Source organism: Malaclemys terrapin, chromosome 3 (genome assembly GCF_027887155.1).
Source record: "Malaclemys terrapin pileata isolate rMalTer1 chromosome 3, rMalTer1.hap1, whole genome shotgun sequence".
Lineage (NCBI taxonomy): Eukaryota > Metazoa > Chordata > Testudines > Emydidae > Malaclemys > Malaclemys terrapin.
The window spans coordinates 41,022,074-41,045,970 of NC_071507.1; the positions used below are offsets into that span (position 1 = coordinate 41,022,074).

At 39.6% G+C, this 23,897-nt stretch overlaps 1 protein-coding gene across 5 annotated transcripts in view; it reads left to right on the forward strand.

The window, feature by feature from the left end:
- Positions 1–416: 416 nt before the first annotated feature.
- TRERF1 (transcriptional regulating factor 1) overlaps positions 417–23,897 on the forward strand; it is a 139,554-nt gene continuing 116,073 nt past the window's right edge. For 2 of the 5 annotated variants that reach the window (XM_054021834.1, XM_054021836.1), the window contains exons 1-2: positions 417–526; positions 1,062–1,273. The gene's annotated coding sequence lies outside the window, so the exon portion shown is untranslated. Of the gene's footprint in view, positions 527–1,061; positions 1,274–1,493; positions 1,619–23,897 lie in introns of those variants that run through there. The other 3 variants (XM_054021832.1, XM_054021835.1, XM_054021833.1) reach the window with 2 other exon arrangements.

The window sequence follows — 23,897 nt, forward strand, 5'->3', positions numbered from 1 at the left end:
GCAGGACTTAATGCTTCCCGGGAAAAGGTGTGGTGGCTATTTGCAGGCGTGATTCAGACGAGGGCTGGCCGGCTGAGCGATTTGGTGCAGCTGCCACTAGATTTGAAAAAAAGCCTTAACAATGAGCCCGAAATGCAGGCGCCGCCCCGGGGCCGAGGACGAAGCCGGCGCGTGGCAGCCCCTGCTGAGGGCACGACGCCTCCACCTGTGCGCGGGGCGCGCTCACCAAAATGGAGCGGCGGCGGCGGCGGCGGCGGCCGAGCCAGGCAGCAGCGAGCGAAGTTCCCTCCCGCAGCCAGCAGCCAACTCTCCCCGAGCCGGGGGGCGGAGCCACGAGGCAGAGAGAGGCTCAGGTCTGGGGAGCGCTGCACCAATACAAGCCAGCCCAGGAGAGCGGCTCCCTCCCTGTGTGTGACCCTCCCCCACGCTGTGCAGCCATGGCGTGTGAGGAAGGAGAAACTCTTCCAAGAGCTCACAGGGCGCCCTAGCAGCCCCCAGCCTCGTCACCTCCCATGCCCAGGAGAGGGTGAGCGCGCCCACACCCAAGCCGGACCTGCCCCGGCTCGCGGGGGCGGGCGCCCCCTCCCCAGGGCTCTGGTCTAAGGCAGTGCCTCCCCTCGCCCCCGGAGCGCGTCGCTGCGCCTGGTTCAATGGAGCCGCCTCACGTTCAGCCCGGGAGCAGCGTGGCAAGTTGCAGCCCCAGCATCGCCCCGTCCAGCCCCCCGAAAGGCAACACGCCTGGCAGCCTCCGGCACCGCCGTGTCCCCGGGGAGCCCAGGGCCCAGCTGCCAACTCGCCTCCCACCCTCCCGGGGGGGCGCCCTAGGCGCCGCTGGCCGGAGGCTCCCGCACCTGCGTTGAGTTTGCAGCCCTGAGGGGGTAGCTGGGCAGAGCCCAGCCCGGCTCCCCGGGAAGGGACCAGCCCGGGCACGTGGCCTGGCCCGTCCCTGCACCGAAAGCCCCGGGGCGGCTGCGGGCGGGGGGTTGCGCGGCAGCCTGGGAGGGGGGTTCAGGGCGATCGCTGCTGCTGACACCTTGTTACTTCCTGCTTCGCAACCCCAGGGCCCGACCCATCTCGGCGGAGGGATCCGCTCGCCTCCTCGAGCCTCCGCCCATTTCTGCTTCTGCTTTTTTTTTTTTTCTTTTGCAAGAAAATAATTTGACAGCGATTTGCTGACACTGGGATTTTGCATCAGCGATTACAAGAAAGAAACCCCCCAACAACCTCTCCCCCGATCACTAGACGGGGCGCGCAAAGGGGGATCATGCAAAAGGTAAGTCCAGGTTCTTGGAGCCTTTCCTAGCGTGGGGTTTGCAAAGTGTGTGGGGAGGTGGGTGGATATTTCTACCACTCCTTCTTCGCTCCCAGTGCAATTGCTTAGGGGAGGGTGTATTGCATGGGGGAAGGGGAGGGAGGAGTATGTTTCCTGGCGGAGCGATATTTGTTTACAGGATGAGATGTGTACTGTAAGTAAAGTAGGACCGAGCAAAGGCAGTTCTGTAATAAATTAGTATTTAAATTGCACCATCAACGCCCCCCAAAAAGGGAAAAATTGTGCCCAGTCCGGCCAGGTCTGTGCTCCCGGATCCTGCATGCACTTGTTGCAGATTTACACCAGGTAGGCAAATGCTTAACAAGTTTCATTTTGCATTAGCTGGGGCACCCCTAAATAAAGAAAAAGTTTGCAGCTCACTCTCGCTCTGTAGTGCTGAGTAGGCGAGGCCCTCCCTGCAGCCTCTTCCCTCTGTTGTAAGACATCCCAGCAGGGAGAAGAGGACAGCCGGGCTGGCAGTTTATTACAGTGTCCTGTGCTTGCGCCTTTTTTTGGGGTGGGGGTGGGGTGTGCGCGTATGTGCAGGCCTTAGGGAATGTAATTAAAGGAATGTATGTGATAAAGTTCTTAATCTGCAACCGAGAAACCGCAGGACTCCTTAGGGATGAATCTTTTCACAGGGTGCATTTGTGTCAATGCTGTGCTGTGGCAAGTTACTGTATGCGTGGATTTGGCACTTGATAATATGCTGCCATACCTGCCTACAGTGGAAAATAGAAAAACCTGAGATTTTCATCTTGGCCACTCCCTAAATCTCTGCCCTACGATTTCTCCTTGGCAAGTGACAAAAAATATTGCCTAAGATAAAAGTGTGCTTTTAAAATCAGGAAAATAATATGTTCCAGTACTTTGTGATTCCGAAAAACGTGGCTCTTAGAATTCCCTTTTTGCAGCCTGCCTGTAGAGGTTCCTCCCATATTCTATTCAGTGTCACATTCAGAGCTGCAATACTGAAAGTCCAGAGACTCTGGAGGCAGGCCCCAGAGTTTGAAAAATCCCTACTTCTCAGGCCAAATGCTTGACATTAAGTAGGGGTGTATGCTGAGGGCTTTGCATTTAAAAGGGGTTTGGGCTTGATGTGCACCCCTGAAAAGGGTTTTTAGGATTTAAAGTAATGAGGGCTGGTGGTGGTTGCTTCTTGGGGAAGTTGGAAAGGGATGTGGATTCAGGTTCTGAAACATTTTGCTGTAATTGTACTTTATCTTGCCCTATGAGATCACAATATAATGGCTTGGTTCCTACTTAATGGCCAGTAAATAGCTTGAAAATACTGGAGAAGAAATGGTACTTTGAATTAGCTGTACAGGGTGGCTGACAACATTCAAGTGATCTGTGTGTCGCATACTTGAAATATTAATTTGCTAACTTACTTCAATGTATGTGAATCTGTTTCTAACAAGATCACATTTAAGTTTTCTATCTGAGATTATTGTCTAAACGGGCTGTTGCAGCTGAATCACATGGTTGCAGAAGAATTTATTTTTTGATATTTTTCTTCTTTGACAAATATATTATTGCTTTCCTCAGATAAGGAATGCACAGTAGACTGGTCACTGTCTCTGAGTTTAAGCACATAACTACTTAATTTTGTGGTCTCTTGAAATGTGTGGAGTAAGGAGCAGAACTGTACACCAGATGTCTAAATACGAGACAGATGTTTTACAAGTAAAATTAATAATCAGTTAACCAGTTAATAAATTGATAATGCTTTCTTCCTCCTTTGCTTGCTTTATACATTAGTTTTTCATGTCTGTCTGTCAGTCAGTTACCTACACTTGACTCTTCACATGTAAACTTTGCAAATTTTGTATTTTAGGTCTAATAAATTAATACACCTTTGCTGTGCCAACAAATTGCTTAAGATAGGTGCAGATCCTTACAGACTGAAATAACAGAGCATTAGAAAATGTGAATAATAATGAAACTATTTGTGAGAAAATGTTGTGATTATTTTAGTTGCCAGAGACCTACAAGTTTAACCAGTGATTAACTGGTTAAACTTGTAGGTCTCTGGCAACTAAAATATTACTTTAAGACATGAATATGGAATGAGCCCTGCACAGGGGTCCACTCATGTGGAGAACTTTGCGGGGTCAGAGCCTAAATATTTTCCTTTTTTTTCAAAACCTGTAAATATGTTTTGTGCTTTAATTAAATAACCTATCTTTATGGTATCAGTGTACGGATGAACTATTTGTATGCATAGTTTTCATGCACAGAACATTTTTTGTATCATTTATTTAATTTGTGGTCTTGACTGGACATTAATTGGCCTGGAGCAGAGCTGTTTCTCTGACGTCCTAGGTATTACAATCTTATGGGTATTTTAGATAGATGAAAGAAAGTTCAGGCATTTATTACATTTCAAGGCCTTGACTGCCATGCTACTATGGGCCACTCCTTTTGAGGTATGTTCACTTTTGTATAAGGTTTGTTAAGGCATACATTTAACATCAAATGTACTACTTGGTTCAAACACTCTATATACGTTATGGGACTTTGAAGATGTGAATTTAAAAGGCTTTGTTATAAATAAAGGGAGTATACAGCTTAACAAATAGGCTTGTTTTTATTTAGTTAAATGATTTCCTCTATCACATGAAAAAGTTGCATTATAAACTTTCCTTAGGGTAACATTTGTGAATTACCAATTAACACTGTTGCCATAATTTTTATGTATGTGTATTTTGAGAGAATTAAAAGTCAATACATAAGACATGCACACAAGTTATGTAATTAACTAATATCTTTTTTTATCCTTTCTGCTATGCTTGAATAACAGTGTATGTTTATGTAACAAAATGAAGCCAGAGAACTTCAGCAAGAAACTGAGCAGTGTTCAGACATCTGACTACCTAGTCAAACTGACGAGTGACAGACTGTATATAAAAGAAAAGATGCGAATAATGTAGCTTTAAGGACAAAAGTGTTTTTTTAAAAATGAGCTGTGCAGTGGGAATTTTTACATGAGTATGCAGTGCAGAATCAGGCCTTAAGTGAAATGATAGGGCCAATCTTGATCACATTGTTGTAATGTGTATTCTGCCATTGACTTCAGTGCAGGAGCAGGCTGTTGAATAGTTCACTAGATGTCCTGCCCTGCTGTTTGACCCGTTTGAAAATGATGTGGTATTCAAGTAAATAAACCAGAGCATGACTAAATTCTTTGTCTGATGTTAAGTGATTCATTTTGCATTGGGATGGACTCAGGCTTTATTTCCTATTCATTTATTGTTTTAGGTCTGTATATTGCTCTTGGTCACATGCCTCCAAGTGCATTACAGTGTTCAATAACATAAAATGTGTACATGTTTCAGTTTAGGCTTATTTTTGTGGAAGGCACATCCATTTAACTAGGAAGGTAGTTCCTAGGTTTTTAACTTAAATTCCATCAGTTTAATTTTTCTGGCTAGTTTAGTCTTTTCAGGAATCCAAGAAAGTAACTATCATTATTAGATTGTTAGATTGTTTAATGTAATTCCCTCCATAACAGGTGGAGAATAGGAGAAAAATGTAAGGATGGTACTCTTATATGTCCTGTGTACTTCATGGAGTAATGCAGTATTGAGACATTTTTATTAATGAGAGAACATCAACATTTTTCTAAAACTTGATGATAAACTCCCTATTTTTGCAACATATTTTGCTGTTTGACTAGCTTCATTTAGGCTAGGGACAGCCGTTCAATATAAGCTCCACCCTTTTTTTTTTTCCACCTACCCATGCTCCTTAAAGGTTGGGAGCTTTGAACCCGCACAGTTTTCATGGAGGTCCCTTGTCAGATCCTTGAGCTCATGTTCTCGGCCCTTCCTTATGTACTGGCTTGGTTTTGTCAATATCCAGTCAGTTTTCTCCCACTTTCTGCTTGTATTTTGATGGAATGATTTAGTTCTGAGTTTAAACCCAAAATACCTTATTTTAAAACTATCGTAATAGCGCAGTATAAGTTGTGAATAGTTTAAAATTTGGTTTTAAATCTGCCAGGGAATGAAAAATTTAAAAACTTAGTTATTTTGGCAAAACATTTGAGAAGAATATTTGTGCTCTCTTTTGATAGTTCAGCAGTACAGTAGCGAAGCAAAACACTGTTCTCAGGTCTGTACTGGCACTGGTATGTGAAGATGTCTGTGTGACATGGCAATGCCATTTAAAAGACACTGCCTTACTGTATAAAAGATGTGTTATTAGCTCCATTGAAAACATGAATTTAAAAAAATGAAGGTGTGATAGTTATGAAAGAGTAGTTTTCATTTCTGCCTCCCCTCCTCCTCCCCCTCTCCCCCCCCCAAAAAACCTCCTGGGACAGTATTGGCACCAATGACAAAGCTTAATCAAAATTTCATGTTTAAAACTCTAAAATATTGTTTGACACTGTCTGTTAGATACAGTTAGAAATACAATCTTTGCACATGTACTAATTCTCTCTTTGTGACTTCCATCCTACAAATGTTTAACCACTTGAATAACTTTATTCATGTGAGTAGTACCGTTGACTTTAATTAAATGAATAGTCCCACTAAAGTTGCACAGATGCTGGAGTGTTTGCCAGATGGGGGTCTTCAGTTTAAACTAAATATCCAAGGAAGCAAATTGCAGGTATTTAGCCACATACAGTGCTATAAAACTTGTTCGTAAATCATGTTTAGCCTTGAGAAATGTATTAATATTCTTTTAATCAATTTCAGGGTAATGGGGGAAATTCTGCCTTCTAAGAGAAACAGAACATAGCACATTCAAATATATTTTAAGAAGGGCTGCTCTTCCTTTAGAGGGTATGGCTGAATAGGATAGTTTAAAAAAAAAAAAAAAAAAACTTACTTTTCCTTAACCTTTTTCTGGGAGAAAATAACTGAAGAGATCCAATGTGGTTGCTCTTCAGTGGCACATAGGAGTGTGTAGCACTTATGTACAATATTGTACAGTCCCATTCTACGTTGTTGGGAGCATGTTTGCCCCTAGCTCTTAGGCAGGTGAGGGGAACAGCTTGCCCATTCATAGAATGTATAGATCTAGGCAGTTGAGTCTGGCCCTGGCAAGAGAATGGAATGGGGGATCCAATTGGTCAATGAATCTGCATAGGTCTGGATCCCTAAACTCTACTAAGGCAAGTACAAGTTTAATATTCATGTCCAGCAACTTGCTCTGAAGGAGTGAGTAATGGTCATATTGACACTGGGTCATTGAAAGTGGTAGTAGGTAGTATAGAAAGAATAATAGTGGACTCTATTTCCAGTGCAGTACTCTTTATTTACACTGCCCCGATTAGCTGTGTCCAGGAACTCCAGTGACCCTCCAGGCCAGGGCAGAATTTGTCCCCCAAAAGTACTGTATTATATTCTGCCCTTAAAATAGGCTTGGTAGAATTATTAATATTATCCACCAAAATTATATAAAAAAGGTTTATTTTTAAGCACTTTTTTCTATTATGTATTTAAATTTTCACAGTTGTGGGAAATTATGGGGGGGTTCAGACAATGGGGACATCAGAGAATAATTATTTAATGACATTCAATGTTGAGATTAAAAAAGCTAAAGCTTTATAACTATTAAAACACGAATTGGCAACATCATGTCAAAATATACATAGTAAATCATCTTAAATCAAGTGCAATAAATTCTCAAGCACCATTTTTCTTACTTTGCATATCTGTAAATTTTGATTATTATCAATGGAAATATTTTTCCTCAGTCTGTGTTTGTATGGTGAAATCAGTATTTATCTACATTCTTCAATTAAAAAAATCTAATATTTCCAAGCCCAAATATGTATACTTAGTTTTGCCAACTCTCATGAGTTTGTTGTGAGTCTCATGATATTTTGTGAATCTGTTAAAGTCCGAGCTCCTGCAGTGCTGTGAATATATGATCTCGGCTTTCATTATTTAAAAAGAAAAAAAATATTGTAGACCTCATGGTTGCAGAGACAAGCTGAAAAATGTGACCTGAGACTGTCCTAAAGGCTCAAAACGAAGAAGGCAAATGAAGAGAGTTCACAATTATTTTTTTTTTTTAAATCTTGTGATTTTTTTTTTTTTTTTTTTTTAAGCCAGTCTCATGTTTTTTGGGGGCCTGGCCCATGATTTTTGAATGCATGGGGTTGTCAGTACTGTATCCTGCAGTATTCTACAACAGTAGTCCAAAACACTCCATCTTACAATAGAGATACTGCAGCATTCTGGATGATTTCTGTAGTATTTTTATAAGTGCATTTTGAGGTTCAAAGTGAAATTAGTTTTGTGGTTTTAGCTTACTTTGTAATGAAGTGTGATACAGATCACGCAAACAGCCCACCTAAGTTTGCATAGTTGTCTAGTTCTGTGTTACAGAAAGACCCAAGATACTGCTATTATGTAGACTTGTATGAAAAGGTATTTTTTTTTCCCACATCACGGTTGGAAAATTTGTCAAATTTTTATCTGGAGCACTGGGTTCTTCAGTACTCTTCACTGGCATAGCCTGCCTGTGGGTAGGTCATTTTCTCAGCCATATGGGCACAAACAAATATTAAATTTTCCCTTCCCGAAAATAAGAGACATTTGTTAATATCTCACATTTTCTAGTGTTTAACATTTTAGACTAAATAGAAAACAGTCAATCTTTTCCCCCCTTGTCAGCTGCTCATTCTAAGATTTCTGAAAGAGGCTGAGTTGTGATGTGTCCTTGAAATGCTGCATGGAAAAAAATTGCAATACTTTGACTCCATTGTCTCTATACTGAAACAGCATTGCTGTTTTGTGATATCTGGATTTTTTTTTTTTTTTTTTTTTTTTAAGATACCTTATGCATGCTAATGGGTGGAGGGAAAGTTGTGGCTGATAGCAGGATATTTTTTTGGGCCCTATGATAAAACTGTTGAAATATAGTGTTGGGAATATATTAATTTGGTAGGCAAGTACAAGTCTAGCAGCAGCTTACCCTAAGCAGTGAGGGATGGTCATATTGACAACTGGGTCTTTGAGAGTGGTAGTGACTAAGTGTAGAAAGAATAATAGAATATCCTTAGGGATTCTGTATTTACATTGCTCCTGATTAGACATCCCACTTTTTAAGGTCGTGTGTATGTTTGGGGTTACAGAGCTTACACCATATTAATTTCTCTGTAAATCAAAAGAATACTGTAGAGGTTTCCATGATAGTCATGTGAAAATGACCTTGCTTTCCTGCCCTCTAAAGCAATGAGATAACTATAGAGATACTTTAAATTTTTGTTATGTTTAAACACATCCAGGATTTTCTTCTTAAATTTTATATCTACAGAAAAAAAAGTTGCATAACACTTTTCTGACCAAAAAAAGAAAACGTGCTGCATCCCTTCATTTCCCCCCTTCTTCTAATTGATGTGGGGAGTTTGCTTTTTCCCCACTCTCCCCCTGTGTGTGTGTGGAAATGTTAGCATTCTCTTTTTATATAAACAGTCTCGGGGTTGATGTGGTAAAATGTGGATGCGGAAATCTATCTAAGTCCAAAGGTACAATAGAAACTTTTGCTGGTATAGCAGTGTCAGTTAGGGAAATGTTTTTTCTTTTTGTTTTTTGGGTGTCGTTTCTGTACCAGCAAAAGCCCTACTGTAGAAGCAGTTATACCAGCATAAAAGTGCCTTTGCATGTATGGTTTATTTCACTCACCAAACTGGGATAAGCTGAACTGGCAAAAAGGACTTTCTTGCTAGTATAAGCTGCATGTACACTAGGAAGCTTTTGCAGGTAAAGATCTGCCAGTACAGAAACTTTTAAGCGTAGACTAGGCTTAAGCAGAAGTTCTCTTCTGTCTGAACAGAGTAATGGCTGTCTCCCCAGATGTGTAATGTTGGATAGGTGAATAAGGTAAACATCTAACACAGTGATTCTGCAGTGGGAATATTCATGTGTGTATAATTAAGTCCATGCTTACTTTTTTGCAGGGTCATGTCTTCAACTATGTACTGTATCCATAGAAATTGTGAAATAAATATATTTATTTGAAAAGCTTCACTTGAAGTTGAGTAACCTTCTGCTATTCATACAGAATTAAAATGGTCATCAGTTTGCATATGAGACAATGTGTAGTATTCAATGTCGTCATATATCCCGTTTAAGTGACTTCAAATGCTTGGTTATTGTATTGTATGTGAAAAATAAAAAACCCAAATTGGGAGATACTGTATTCATTTCTGAAAATGTAGAAGTGAAGACAACTGTTTTAAGGCATAAAAGTTACAATCAATTAATATTCAGTTTGGTCACAGATTATTCACTGTCCTCAGACTAGTTAGCAGTATATGAAGAAAGACTACATACATTGTAAATGACCCTGCATATTCATTGGCAAATCTGGGACCCATAACTCAGAAGGGTTGCAGCATCACCAGTGGTAGCAATGGTGCAAAATGTAGTGAGGACAGCAGTAGGATATTTTTTACTGCCATCATGTCCCGCCCATTTGTACCATCAGTGGGTCTCCACTGGTGGAAAATTACAATTCTTGGTTTTTCTAGTGTAGACACAATCTTTAATAGATTAAACCTGCATAGTTATTCATTCTTTCAGACGAAGATTAATTTGTCTCTTTTTAGTAATGATATCTATTTATTGAATAAGAAATTAAACCTGACTTATTTTTTATATGAAGTAATAGTTTTACTTCTGCCCCCAAACTATAAAACTAAGAAGGTCCCAGCCAGCCAAATACGGATTTTTCTTTACCTCCCAGGTAGGCTGATGGAGCCCTCATGTCCACAAGGCCATTACTTTGGCTGTATTATGAGATCCTTAAATCTCTTGCCTGTACGAAGGGCTGTCCTCTTGGTCATCTAATAGCCATTTTTCATTGCGTTTAAAACGGCATCAGCAGTTTTGTTGTTGCTTCACACGCTTGGTGTGTGAGGTGCAAAATAGTTTCATTCCTGACCCATGTGCTATATTTGTGTGTGTTTTCACCTTTGAAGTATAGATACTCCATGTTTCAAAGGAACACCGGTGTACTTCAATATACCACCACAAAAAGCAGCAGTAAGTGTTAACACACATTGTATAGTGCAGGTCTCAACAAGGGCTGAAATTTTAGTTGTCTATTCAGCATCCAGTACTGTACAAACTCAACTAAATGTCTCCCACGTAGGTAGCTGCCTGTGTGTGTGTTCTTCTCTGTTTTAGTAGCTGCAATTTCAGTATATACTTCCAGAATTATTACTTTTTTTGTTGTTGCTCATTTCCAATCAGAGATTAAAGATAACTGATGGAAATACACTAATTGTGATTTCCCAGTAATCGTTCAAAAGTGTCTATAATCTGTTTGTTTTTCTTAAATGGTTTTTCTACAGACATGGTCTATATTGTGGGATGTGTGGGGTTTTTTATTTGTAAATTTTATATTGCTCAATATATAGATTGAGCCAACAAACAAGTCCTGGAAAAAATAGGTCAGAAAAACACCTTTGAGATTGACATATGTCTTGTAGACCTGGTAAAAACATGAACCAAGGTGCTTCATAGAACATATCTGAGGTCCAAGTTTGATGCTTCTAAATTGCTTCTGCAACATAGTTGATGTGATCATCAACACCCAGATCACAGTAGGGCAGGGAGCGCTAATTTGTACATGAATTCGGGTGCCTATACTGGCATTTTTGCCTCCTCTCCAAAGGAATACCACCTGCCATTCCATTGCTTCAAGGTAGGGCAGCTTGTAGGAACATGGCAATCAATACTGTTGGATGTCTTTGAACATGAGCAATGATGAGTCTGTAATAAAAGCAGTGCATCAGCAGGAATGAGAGGGATTTATATACACCTCCCAAACTCGATGCAATGACAGTAGGCACTGCATTTGCCAGAACATGAAAGCTTGATAAACTTCTGTGGCTGAACATAGAAATGTAGGGCTGGAAGGGATCTTGTGAGAACAGTTAGTCCATCACTCTGCACTGAAGCAGGACCAAGTATGTGTAGCTCATCCCTGCTAGGTGTTCGTCCAACCTGTTCTTATAAACCTCCAGTTAGATGGGTTCCACAACCCCCTTTGACAGCAGTAGATTGGCACAACCTGCCCCCTTTTTTATTTCAGATTTCTTGGGTTGGATATGAACTCGCAGTGCGTGGGGTGACACTCAGATTTGATGACTATAACATACCATGGGAGCCATGCATGTCCAACAACATCTGGGAGGTCTGGTTCTAAATCAGCAGACAACTTTTTCAAATATAAAGTTGTTGTGAATAGGAGTTGCTGGCATTATATTACACCATGTTTATAAGTATGATTTGGATCTGGCTATATGTCAATCTTTGGTTTCAAGGGTGTACTGGTAATTAGAGCTGGAAAATTTGTGAAAACTGTAGTAAAGCTCTTCCCCCTTTCACTTCCCCCCTCCCCATCCCACTGCGTGAACAGTAATAGTGCTGAGTCTTTGTACCTTTTCATCAGAAGATCTAAACCCACTTTGTACTATTACAAGGCAGGAATTCCCAATGTAGTAACACAGCGGGTGGCACTCCACGTCTAATGGGCAATAACCTGATCAGCCATGGATCTCTATAAAATAATAACGTTGCCTTTTTTAGTACAGTAAAAAATAGAGAAAGGGAAGCGAAGTACATTAGGAGGGGAGGAGAAGAACCTTTTTTGAAATTATGAGCTCTTGAAAAACCAGATTATAGTGAACTTTAACTGAAACATTCCTAAAGGTGTTGTTATAATAATAGAAAGGAAGGACTATGGGAATATGCCTATTGGGGAAAATGAAAGGATGATTTCTTTGTTCAGATGTTTGAAAATCACAGATGCATTACAGAGGATGAATTTTATACTTGATCTTGCTTATGGTAGAAACAAGAGGTTTTAGAGCTATGTTTTAAAAGCAAACATTGATTTAAGAAATAATGCACCTAAATAGAAAATTCCATAGAAAAATTGTAAAATGACATAGAGTTGAATTGCTGCCCTGACTGTTGGTGAATAGTACCTTACTTCTCAAATAGTCCCACAGACATAGTCTGGCTACTTGCAAAGTAAAGTACTACAAAACACGAGCAAGGATGAAAGAATCTGGTCCTAAACTATTTATTTTTAATATGCATTTTTTGTAATCCAGGTTTTAATAAGATTTTTTAATATGAATATTTAATATATATGAGTGAATCATACACACATTGATTCCACTAATCATAATGGCTTGAAAAAAGGCATTGCAGTCTCTCAGACTGGGTGAATTCTGTACTAACAGAGCTATGTTCTGATGTTTATGTTGAGATGTTATGGGGACTTTCTCAGAATAATTTGGATCCAATTTATTGAGTTGATTTAAAAGAAGAAAATCCAAATAACCCTTTAAGTGATGGCCCAAAACTAGGGAAGTGGTAATCCAGACTTGGTAGAAGTGTGCATGTAGAGCCTTATCCAACACTCTGACTTCAGTGTGTTTTGGATTGGGCCCACAGGGCCCAATTTTGTAATCTTTACTTATCTGAAGTAGTCTTTCCTCATATGAATAGTTACGTGGACTTCACATGAGTAAGGATTTACAGCATCGGGTCCATAGGTTAGTGCTTCTGTTACATGCGTAATTATAGCTGTTTCTTTCAGCTGCAGCAGTGTTACTGCCTACTTTGTAATTATATTCTATAATTTATCTAAAGATAAACTGTCAAGTTTAAACCCCACACTGTGCTTACCATAAATGTTGTTTTCACGTGTAGCACTTAACTTCTAGATTCTTCCAGGGAATCTTTAAAACTAATCCTTTTAAGGCATAAGAAATAAGAGAACAAAAGAACAACGCAACTTATTCTAAGTTCCATCAAATGTAAAGCTGTATGTACCAGCTGCTAGTATTATTTCTGTTCGCAGTAAACCAAGTTCATATTTTTTAGAGATGTACGTACTTCACATATGTATTGTGCAGTTTAGCTCTTGAAACTTCTAGCTGAATGAATTGTACTGATTGTCAACATTCAATAGCAGGGCCAGCTGTAAGCAACAGCAGATACTATCTCTGCTGGGATCCCCCTATTATACAGCAGCCCTTCAAAGGAAGCAGGACAAAAATATTTTTTCACAGTCTAGTGGTGGGCACGATGGCACCTGTTCTGCTTTTTGTAGGGAATCTAATAAACTTTAGGCCAGCCCTGTACGGTATTAAGCTCTTGAATCTGCTCTGTTGAAGTTGGTGGGAGTTTTGTTGTTGATTTTTAGAAAGAGGAGGATTTGGCCTTCTGGATCAGATTAAAAAAATAAGAAAGAGCCTCAATTTTCATGTGAATGAAACAAACTTTCAGATTGAGTCAGTGACACACATACTATGTGTGAAGTACTGGTAAGTCACTGCTTACTGTAAATCTTTATGATGCTTGGCAGATGTATATCTGTACTAAACTACAGTTAGATGACTTTGTAGATTGGGGAACTTAAGTAAATATTATTTCCACTGTATATTCAAGTTAAAAATACTCTGAGACATGTAATTTACTGAGCTAATGGCAGAAAGAAGTCTTTCAGCTATCTCAGTGTTGCTTTCTGTCTTAACCTGTGAAACTGTGGTATGAAAGTTAATAAATTATGCAACAAAGTTTTTAGAAACTTGTGCTTACATGTTATTAGTACTGAACATTGTTCTGCCTGTCCTGTGTAGGTAGGCTTATTTATTGGGAAGTCTTCCATCTGCTTTAGTGTAAAACACCAAATTCTGATGTCATGGTAGCAGTGCTGCAGTTATAGAGGAGCTCTGTTTGTTTCTATTATAAACTCCTGTTTTCATTTGCCAAGTTGAAACTTTAGGAAAACTACTCTTTAGTGCACAACAGGTGTACATGGCAGTTTACAAATACTTAAAGCAAAGTCCCTGCTTGGAGGAATTTACATTTGAAAAAATACTTTTTATGCAGTGGAAAGTTTTTGGTCAAATTGCGTGGCTGCTTTTGAGTTATTGGAGCGTGATAAAAGTAACTTTCACGCTTCCAAAAATTTTCAGTGGTATATTTTGAATTCATCTAGACTTAGTTTAGATCAGTTCTAAGTTTTGTTTAAATTTTTAGTTAGACAGTTTAATCACCCATGGATCCTCACATCTCTTCCAGTCTTCATAATTTCTGTCATTATTTTGATCAGTTGCCTCAAGTTGTCCTTACTCAGTTGTTAACTTCAGCTATATTTGTTACAAAATCTCTTCGACTGAGATTAGAGTGGACTATGACAAATTACTTTGGGGAGGAAGTTATTCAAACATCCCTTTGAAGCCCGAGGGCCAAGATCATTGTTGGCATAATTGGGTGTAATTCTGTTGAAGTTACACCTGCCTACACTAGAGGTTTGGCGCAGTTCTCAATCTGATCTGGTTGTACGGCAATGATAAAGTTCTCTGAAGATCAGGAATGTGAGGTTGAAACAAGTGGTGAAGTTCATTTTAATGTTTTGGTTTATCTTGCACAATCTCATTGAACTTTGACACCAGTCTACATATCTGCGTGAGATCCTGGAACTAGAAACAGAGTTCCATCCTTCCCATCTCTCCTCTTTTCCCCCTAAGGATTTTGTACAGAAATCAGATGACATTTTATCTCAGTCCCTGTGCAGATCTACTTGCCGTATTATTAACACGGTGCTAGTGCTATATTGTATATTCACTTCTACACATTGAAATAAAAGCAAGTGCATTTATTTCCCTGAGACAATCAAAATATCTGATGAAGTACACTTAAATTGCTAACTGCAACTTAAACACACACTTGTGGGCTCATTTGAATCTCGTACGATAACGGCACATTGGAAAACAAAGCTTAATCTAAAACCCATTGTCATCAATAGATTTAAGTTGGTTTTAGATCAGGCCCTCAGTGCATAAAAATCCAGGATTTTCATTCTTGCATAGTTTCTAATTTTAGATCACTCCCTTAGCCTAGCTTTCTTTCAGCAGCAACCATATGGGAAAAATAAGGTAGGAGGAAATTTAGATATATTCACATAAGAGAGAGCACGAGTGTGCAGACGCATATCCCTGGGTAGTCTCTGAATATCGTTGTGTAGGAGGAAGCTATCTAGGCTGAATGTTAGATTTATCCTTCATGTTTGTTTGTTTAAACTGTAAAGTGCTTGGATGCTCTTGGAACAGGCACAATATAAAAATGTAGACAAATAATAATTTTGCTCCGCTAGAGTTTAAAGGCGTAATGTTTAATTTTGTCCTCTGCAAGAATAAATTATTTGAACAGGGATTAAAAATATTCCCAGATGATATCCCATCGTTATGTCCATCACAGGAGTTTATTATGTTGACAGACTGCCATGGGTAAAAATCAGACAGTTTTAAGTATGAAAATATATTTGTTGTGAATTTAGTGTTAGTAAAAGGTGCCAGATTGACAGTTCTGGAAGCCGAAGTCCTGTTTCTCCTTGGAACAGGTGCAGCAGTGCCAGCTCACACAGCTGCTCAATCCTGACTTGGAGGCGTGACTTCCGGGGGTGAGAGTCAATAACTCAGTTTGTGTCCATTTAAATCCTCTGAAAACGTGGTGGTGGTTTGTGATGTGCGCACTACTTCACAGGAAACTGTATTGAAACTACTTAAAATCATTTTACGTAGGCCATCTAAGAAATATCTGGTACCACCAGTTGCAACTTTTGGTTCTCACCAACTGGCCGGGGGGTGGGACCCCAGCAACCCTACACCATTGCAAGTCTCACCGATGCATTCTGTCCTGTAGTCCCTCCTTGTCTCAATTGTAATGGTGCAGCTGAATAGTTGCCATTCCTTCTGCAAATCTGTTGTGGACTTTTAGTGAAGTGCAATAGACCACTAAGTGGTCCTCAATTGGTAAAAACTTTGAGTCATTACTGCCCTGGATTGGATTTGGACCAGTGATTTGGAGGTAGAGATCTAAAATTTAAGGGCCAGTGGGGACTTAATTTCCCTGAAACTACTTTTTTGCAGTTTTGGCTGAAAATTAATACAACATGGAGCACATATGGAAATGGCAGATGCTGGGTTTTTTACTCATTTCTCTGATTTCTGAAATTAAGCAGAAAGGAGGTTGGAAGATCCTGCACAGAACTCAGGTGATACAAGTTATTGTACAGTCATGTGCTCAACCAGTCATTTTAATCTAGGCACATATCTAATAACCTGAATCCCAACAGAAAATTGGGTTGCAGAAGGGAAAGATGAACCAAATGGGATAAACCGATAAAGAAAAAAATCGTTGTTATAACTTTATATATAATATAAACTGTAACTCTACTTTGCTACTGAGTGCTACTATTTTTTATATTTCTCACCTTGTTCTTTATGTAAGAAAATAATTTGTATTGTGGTCATTTCTGTTTATTTTTATTTTGATAAAATGTTGGTAACTGAAAATTAGGTTACACGACCACAGTATTCCCTGTCTATATTACAAAATTTGCCATATCAGGACACTGTGTGGTAACATTATTTGGTCTTAGCTATGTAGACAGAATATGAATTCACTAGAGTTGCATCTACTTATGCCAGTGGTGAATTTGACTCTGAGGCTGAAATATGGTTCCAGACCATGGTTATGATGACATAGGCTTTATCTTGCAATTTGTCTGTGCATGGAGCCAGTGGCATTCAGCATTGGTGCAGTGGTGCATCTGGGCACAGCCAATTGGGGCCATGGTTTGTCCTATTTGACAAGCAAATCTTCTGTCTTAAGGTACAGTAATATGTAATTTATTGACATATTAAATTCTGTAGTATAGACTGGCCTTAAATATCTATTGTAAAAACGACTTGACCTCCCTTTTAATACCACAAGCATGGATATTAAACTGGTACTAATCCTTTCCCCTTTCTTTTTGTATTAATTTTGAGGCAGATACTGTACCAGTTCAAAGCATGCTTTATCCAACTCACAGATATTAGTCGTATCTGATTTTGTAATTGAAAAACATGTATAGTGTGTGATTTTGTTTTATATGTTTATATTTCTGCTAAATATACAGTTGTAAACAAAATAAACTCAGAAAACTGTTATAGAAAAAGAAAATTTGGGTAGACTTGGAAGCCAATGGATTTCTGTAAATGTGTCAATATTTTTGTATAGTAGAAGTTTTTCTTTTCCTTCTTTTTTTTTGTTCCTTTTTAAAAATTATGAACCTCTAATTTTTGTGTGTATTGCAGTTTGGCCCTTTCTGCTAGATTGAGTCTCTTATATTAAAAAAAAAAAAAAAAAAAAAGAGTTTGATTTATAAAACAGTGCATGGAGAGGAGGTGCAAAAATCCTATTAAAAATGGCAGTTCTGCACCTACTGTATTCTCTTAGAACTAGGCTCAATATATTTTAAACTCAGCCTTTTAAAAATTATGAGAATGTTGCTAAAATATCACAATAAATCCATAAAATTAGAACTTGGGTTGTTAGAATACACCAGAATTCAGCTAATGCTTGTTCAGAATCCCCATTGTTTGCCTCAAATATTAAACTAAATTAGCCCATTTTAGAGCTGCTTATTGCCATTGAAAAGTTACAAATTTGAGTCTTGTGGAATTGCATGAGAGTATCGAAAGGCAGAGTTTTGACTCCCACAGAGTGAGCGTATTTGTAGGTGTATAAGCACACGTGAATAAACATACATACACACATGTTCATAAGCTTCTATTGTACTTCATCGTAGCTAGCTGCTCTGCTTAGCACACATTACGTTATTAAGAGGAACTTGTACATAGACATGCAAATAACTGTAGAATGTATTGTTCAGTTCTACAGTGTTTTTACACGGTTGATGTATTCAGAAGCATGCAGCAGTAATGTTACATTGCAGATAAATGTGTCCTTGTGCTCATAAATGCCGAAATGAAGCTGAAGGGCTCGTGGAGCAAGATGTGTTTATAGTAGAGTGAAATGTTTTGTAGTAGAAAGATACCCCTTATTCAGTTCCAAAGGAATAGAAAAAGAAATGGTGAGTTCCGATGTGGGTGGAAAAGGGTCTGCATTCTTTAAAAAGGAAGTGTATAGACCTTTAAGGATTAGGGAATCAGGTGCCACTATCCCTGCTTCATAAAAAGCAGACTTCTCAGGCTGTAGAGGACTTTACGAGATAGGCTGTGGGAGAGAGCAGTGGGACAAATGCTTGTAGAAGCAGTGGGAGCAGACCTGCCTACATAGACTTGACAGAAAGCAGGAGAGAAATTCAAACTTAGATGACATTTGCATACAGTATAAAATATCTGCCCCTGCCACACAATCATGTTTCCTGGTCAGTTATCCTCTCACACACTCAAGTTCATTAATCTATATTTTTTACATTCTCTTATGCCAATTCACCACCTGGTCTCTCCCTCACCGTCCACAATCTTCCCTTCCACCAGTGCATCCACATCCCTTTCCTGTCCCCACACAGAGTACAAATATTCCACCTGTATTTCAGAGATTGTTCTTATGCTTAGGTCCCCTCCTTTTGGACTACTCTGCTGCTATGTGACACCTCTTTCCTCCTACCAGCTGTGCTCCCTCAGCTCCTTCCTCCTTTACAAAGTCTGAACCAGAGAGCAGCTGAGGGTAGGGAGAGTGCTGATTAGAGAGTGTCTTGGCAACTGGCTTCACTGGTCATGGACTGAAAAAGCCAGTCTCAGGGGGGTGGCTGGAAGCCAGAGGCTGGTCTGGAAAGCTGGAGGTTTAGGTGGGTTTAGCTGAGAGCTGTGGAAAGTATGGAAGGTGTGTTTGTTGAATAACCTGAACATTTGTGCTGTTTTTCTCCTCTTGAGAAGGGCGGTGTGTCTTTTTTTTTTTTTTTTTTTGGGGGGACGGGACGACGACGACATTATTTATTTGTTGAATAATGACAGTGGTGAGTGTTGTCCTGAGGAGCTTACAGTTTAGAAATGGATGTCATGGTCCTGAAGTACTTTGTGAGCGATGAACTCTGCTGAATCAAACTACTTGAGTTGGGCCCAAAATTGTAGCCTGGTCACAGGCTGAGTCCTTCAGGTTTGCCTGATACGTGGATAATAATTCTATTAGCTTCTAAAATTCCTTCAGGAGCAATGCTGGCAGCCCTTGAGGTGATGTAGTAGCAGATGTGGAACCAGGTGAGTCAATACTACTTCAAGCAGATGACAAATATGTGGTGCCTGGAGGGGAGGATGTCTGTGGTGGTCATTCCTAGTAACCAATACTATATTTTTGTGTGTCTCATGCCAACTTGACACCGGAGGAAACCCCCACCCACTGAGCTGGTGAAATTGACTGCTGTGTGAGCGCACATGCACCTCAAAAACTTACCCCCAGCAGGTCTGTCCTATATTGACACCCTGTCCTGTACCATCCCAGACCTTCTTTGTGTGAGTCCTTGAACCAGTCCCCTCCTGCATCTGGAGTTAAATCCACAGAATATCGGGAAAGGAGTGGGGCGTCAGTGGGCATTGCTTGGCTGGTAGATCTCTCTCCCTCCCCGCCTCCCTTCATGCACATCTTGCTAATGGCCACTAAAACTGCCCCCTAAATACTCCCACCGATGACTAATTTCTTGTTTTTTATTTTGAAAATCTGGTCACCCCAGGCATGTAGTGCAGTACAGCTTTACTTGACTCTGTTCTCTCATGCACCCCAAAACCTAGAAAAAATAGCTGTGGGGAGAGGTGGTGGAAGAGTTTCCGTGGGATCCCAGGGAATTGGGGAGCATGCCTTGGAACTGACATTTCCCCCTTCTGTGTCTCCTGACCTGAGTAGTTTGAGTTCACCTCTGCAGGGGAGAACTTGATCTTTAAATGTTTGTAAAGCACTTTGAGATCTTCTGATGAATGATGCTCCTATGTATGTGCAACATATTATTATTTTACCTTGTGTGCTGCTATAGCAGCTGGAATCAACAGGTTTGGGTTTGCTGACTATCCTACACCATAATCTTCAGAGGTTAGGAGGCAGGGCTTCTCCACTGAGATCCTGTGAGTCTGAAATACTCTAAGCCAGCGTTTCCCAAACTTGGAACGCCGCTTGTGGAGGGAAAGCCCCTGGAGGGCCGGGCCGGTTTGTTTACCTGCCCCGTCCGCAGGTTCGGCCGATCGCGGGTCCCACTGGCCGTGGTTCGCTGCTCCAGGCCAATGGGAGCTACTGGAAGCGGCGGCTAGCATATCCTTCGGCCCGCACCTCTTCCCGCAGCCCCCATTGGCCTGGAGCAGAGAACCGTGGCCAGTGGGAGCAGCGATCAGCTGAACCTGTGGACTGGGCAGGTAAACAAACAGGCCCGGCCTGCCAGGGGCTTTCTCTCCACAAGCGACGTCCCAAGTTTGGGAAACACTGCTCTAAGCCTACTTGTTCATCAATGTAAATTGGCCCAGTAGATGGTCTAGATTTTTCTTCAGTAATTGGCCCAGACTTTTTTCAACGTTCTGTTGGTATAGATGGTGGTAGGTTTTTTGTTTTGTTTTGTTTTTTTGTGATAGCATCTAGAGGCTCCCAACTGAGATTGGGGCTTCTTTATGCCATGCTCTGGACAAACACTTTGCTTAGCAAGAGTATCCCTGCCCTGAAGAGCTCACAATTTAAGTAGACAAGAAGAGAAAGAAAGTATTGTTGTCCAAGTTTACAGACTGGGTACAAAGTGACTTGCCAGAGGTCATGCAGGAAGACTGGCAGAGCCTGGAGTTGAATTTAGTTTCAGTCCTGCATTTCTGTCCAGTGCTTTAATCAAAGCATCATCCATCCTTCCTCACATCTCTATTTGTTGAATGTTGGAAGGCAGGTTAGTGAAATGTTCTGCAGCTTAGTTTGGGGTTTTATTGAGTAAAGTTGCCTTCAAGTTATATTTTTGTTCGCTATCCAGAGAGCTTTGGGCATAGCATAAATAAAATACAAATATTAACTGCATTCAGTTTGGGAAAAATAGTGAGGGAATACTCAGTGTCCGTCGTGTCTCCCTGATTTCAAAATTGTAATGAAAGCTACTTGTTGTGAATAGTGGTTGGCACAAAACTGGGTTAGCCAGCCATGATGCCCTTATTCTCTTAAAATATTTTTAGTGTCCATTATGCAATTATGTGTAACAATCCTGTAAAAGTTATTTTTGACAGATCCTACATGAATAACAAATATTAGCGATCCTTTCTTTTTTCTCTGCTATTTATACAAATACTTGTATCTTGTAATATCATAAGCACAATACCTTTTGTGTAAATGTGTTTTAGCATTTAGAAAGTAGAGAAAATACTGAAAGTATGACTTGTAAAAACTCATAAAGGGCAATACTGGAGAACATTTCCTCATAATACTTTTACTTCTGAAAATATATAATGTTTTATGAATTTGGCTAGTAGTTAATCTTAATTTTTTATTACAGTTTTCATGCTGGTTCCCTGAGCTCAAAAGAGGCAAAACTTAATGTTCAATATAGCATAAGAATAAATACCACTATAGTGGGGAGGGTTTTGCCTTTTAAAAAAATATTAATTAAATCAAAGTCTTAGTCTGAAATATTTTTAGTGGAGTAGTCATCTTTAGTAAACTTTTGTATGTACTTTTTAAACTGTTTTTACTTGGGCCAGACGTTTAAACGTATTTAGGCATTTAACTTCCATAAATACCTTTAAAAATGTACAATGATGTCTGTTTGCCTGCTGTAAATAAAAATAGAATGCACATAACAACCATTCGTACAGCAGAGAAGACATTTTCAACATTAAGGTGAATCTCTAAATCGCTCATGTGGAGTACAGTATGAGTAAAGTGTAAAATACTGAGCAGAATCACAGTACCAAACTCTGATTGTACTACATGTGTGGAAGTCCGTGAAAAATCTAAACAGGGTTAGACTTTAGAAGACTGGAACAAAGATGGTTCTGAGCTGAGCAATTCTGTTTATTGTAGGAAAAGAGAGCAGAATTAATCTATTTATTAAAAGTATCCTTTCTCGGGCTTGAATGTTTTTCATCACTAAAGTCTCACGTTTTTACAACCTCTGAGCAGATTCTGATCTCATCATGGAGTAAATACAGAGTAATTCTACTGAAATTGGTGGAGTTACTCTATATTTACATCAATGTAACTAAGATCAGAACTTAGCCCCATTTTCTCATTGACTGGAGAAGCCAAATAGTTTCTCAAAAACAGTGGGAAACTGGCTGGCATTAACCCTAGATAAAGTGGGTTCACGTAGAAAATCTGCGGTTCCAACAGATCAGTGCCTGGGGAGTGCTAGGGCGAAAATGCCCCTCTATTGGTAAAATGTCTCCTATTACCAACCTTATTAGCATAGTATTAGACATAACATTAGTCAAAAAAAACCCTAACCTCTCGGCAGTCTGACCAAATCCTCCAGATATCCTCTGCTACACCGCATCCACCGTAACATAAACAAGGAGTCGGATTCATATTTTTAGGACTAGTGGAGAAAAGACACTTAAATAATTTGGGAACTGAAATAAGTGGGAGGCTGCTGTTTCATAACGTGAACTACAAAAGCAGCAAAGAGGTTGTTGTCAGTTACTGTGAAAACTGAGTTAGTAATGACGATTCAGCATTGTTGGCACAAGAACATCTTGTAAAGGAAAAGATATAAATTACAGAAGTGTTTTTCAGTATCATTCTTGTAGTCAGTGAGGGATTTTAATAGGTAAGAAATTTAGGATTTGATTAATTTTAATTAATTTGAAGAAAAATAATCGATAAAATTGAACAACATTCTTATGCTTTGGCCAATTGTAAACTGTTTTTTGTCTTTTTTTTTTGCATTATGATAGAGTTTATTTTGAGACATCAACTTTGGAACAAAGCAACAAGCTTGGCTATATAGAGACTTTATTAGTTTTAAAATTGCACTGAAAATATATGAATGCAAACTTTGAAGTCGTTGTGACACTCACTATCTTGTCTTAAGCCTGCGTCAAGATTTCACACCAAAGAGTGCAGTCATGAGATAAGCTGGCCTGTTGCTCGCTGCTGCGTCTTTCTTTTTTTAATTGCAACATCTTTGTTTTTAGAAAACCTCTAGGGACACTGTTAATGGCAATTCCGTGGGATTGGGCCCCAGTTTTTACCCTGTCAGCAGCCTTTTTCTGATGGAAAAAAATTATAAAATGCACATACCAAAGTATTATAAAAAGAACAGGAGTACTTGTGGCACCTTAGAGACTAACAAATTTATGTGAGCATAAGCTTTCGTGGGCTAAAACCCACTTCATTGGATGCATGCAGTGGAAAATACAGTAGGAAGACACCCATCCACCCATGAAACAATGGGTGTTACCATACACAGGTAACACCCATTGTTTCATTGTGTGTGTGTGTGTACACACACACACACCTTCCTACTGTATTTTCCACTGCATGCATCCAATGAAGTGGGTTTTAGCCCACAAAAGCTTATGCTCAAATAAATTTGTTAGTCTCTAAGGTGCCACAAGTATTCCTGTTCTTTTTGCGGATACAGACTAATACGGCTGCTACTCTGAAACCTGTTAAAGTATTATAGTGTACATGAATACTAGAAGTATAGTAAATAAGTCTTTAATACACTTCTTACTTTATTTGATTGTTCACAGTAAAGTTGTGGCACCATGCCCACTGACCAGTCGTTCAAAAATCTTGTCCTGAATCCTTATCCTGATACCGAAATGCTGTAGAATCAGTAATGTAATTTT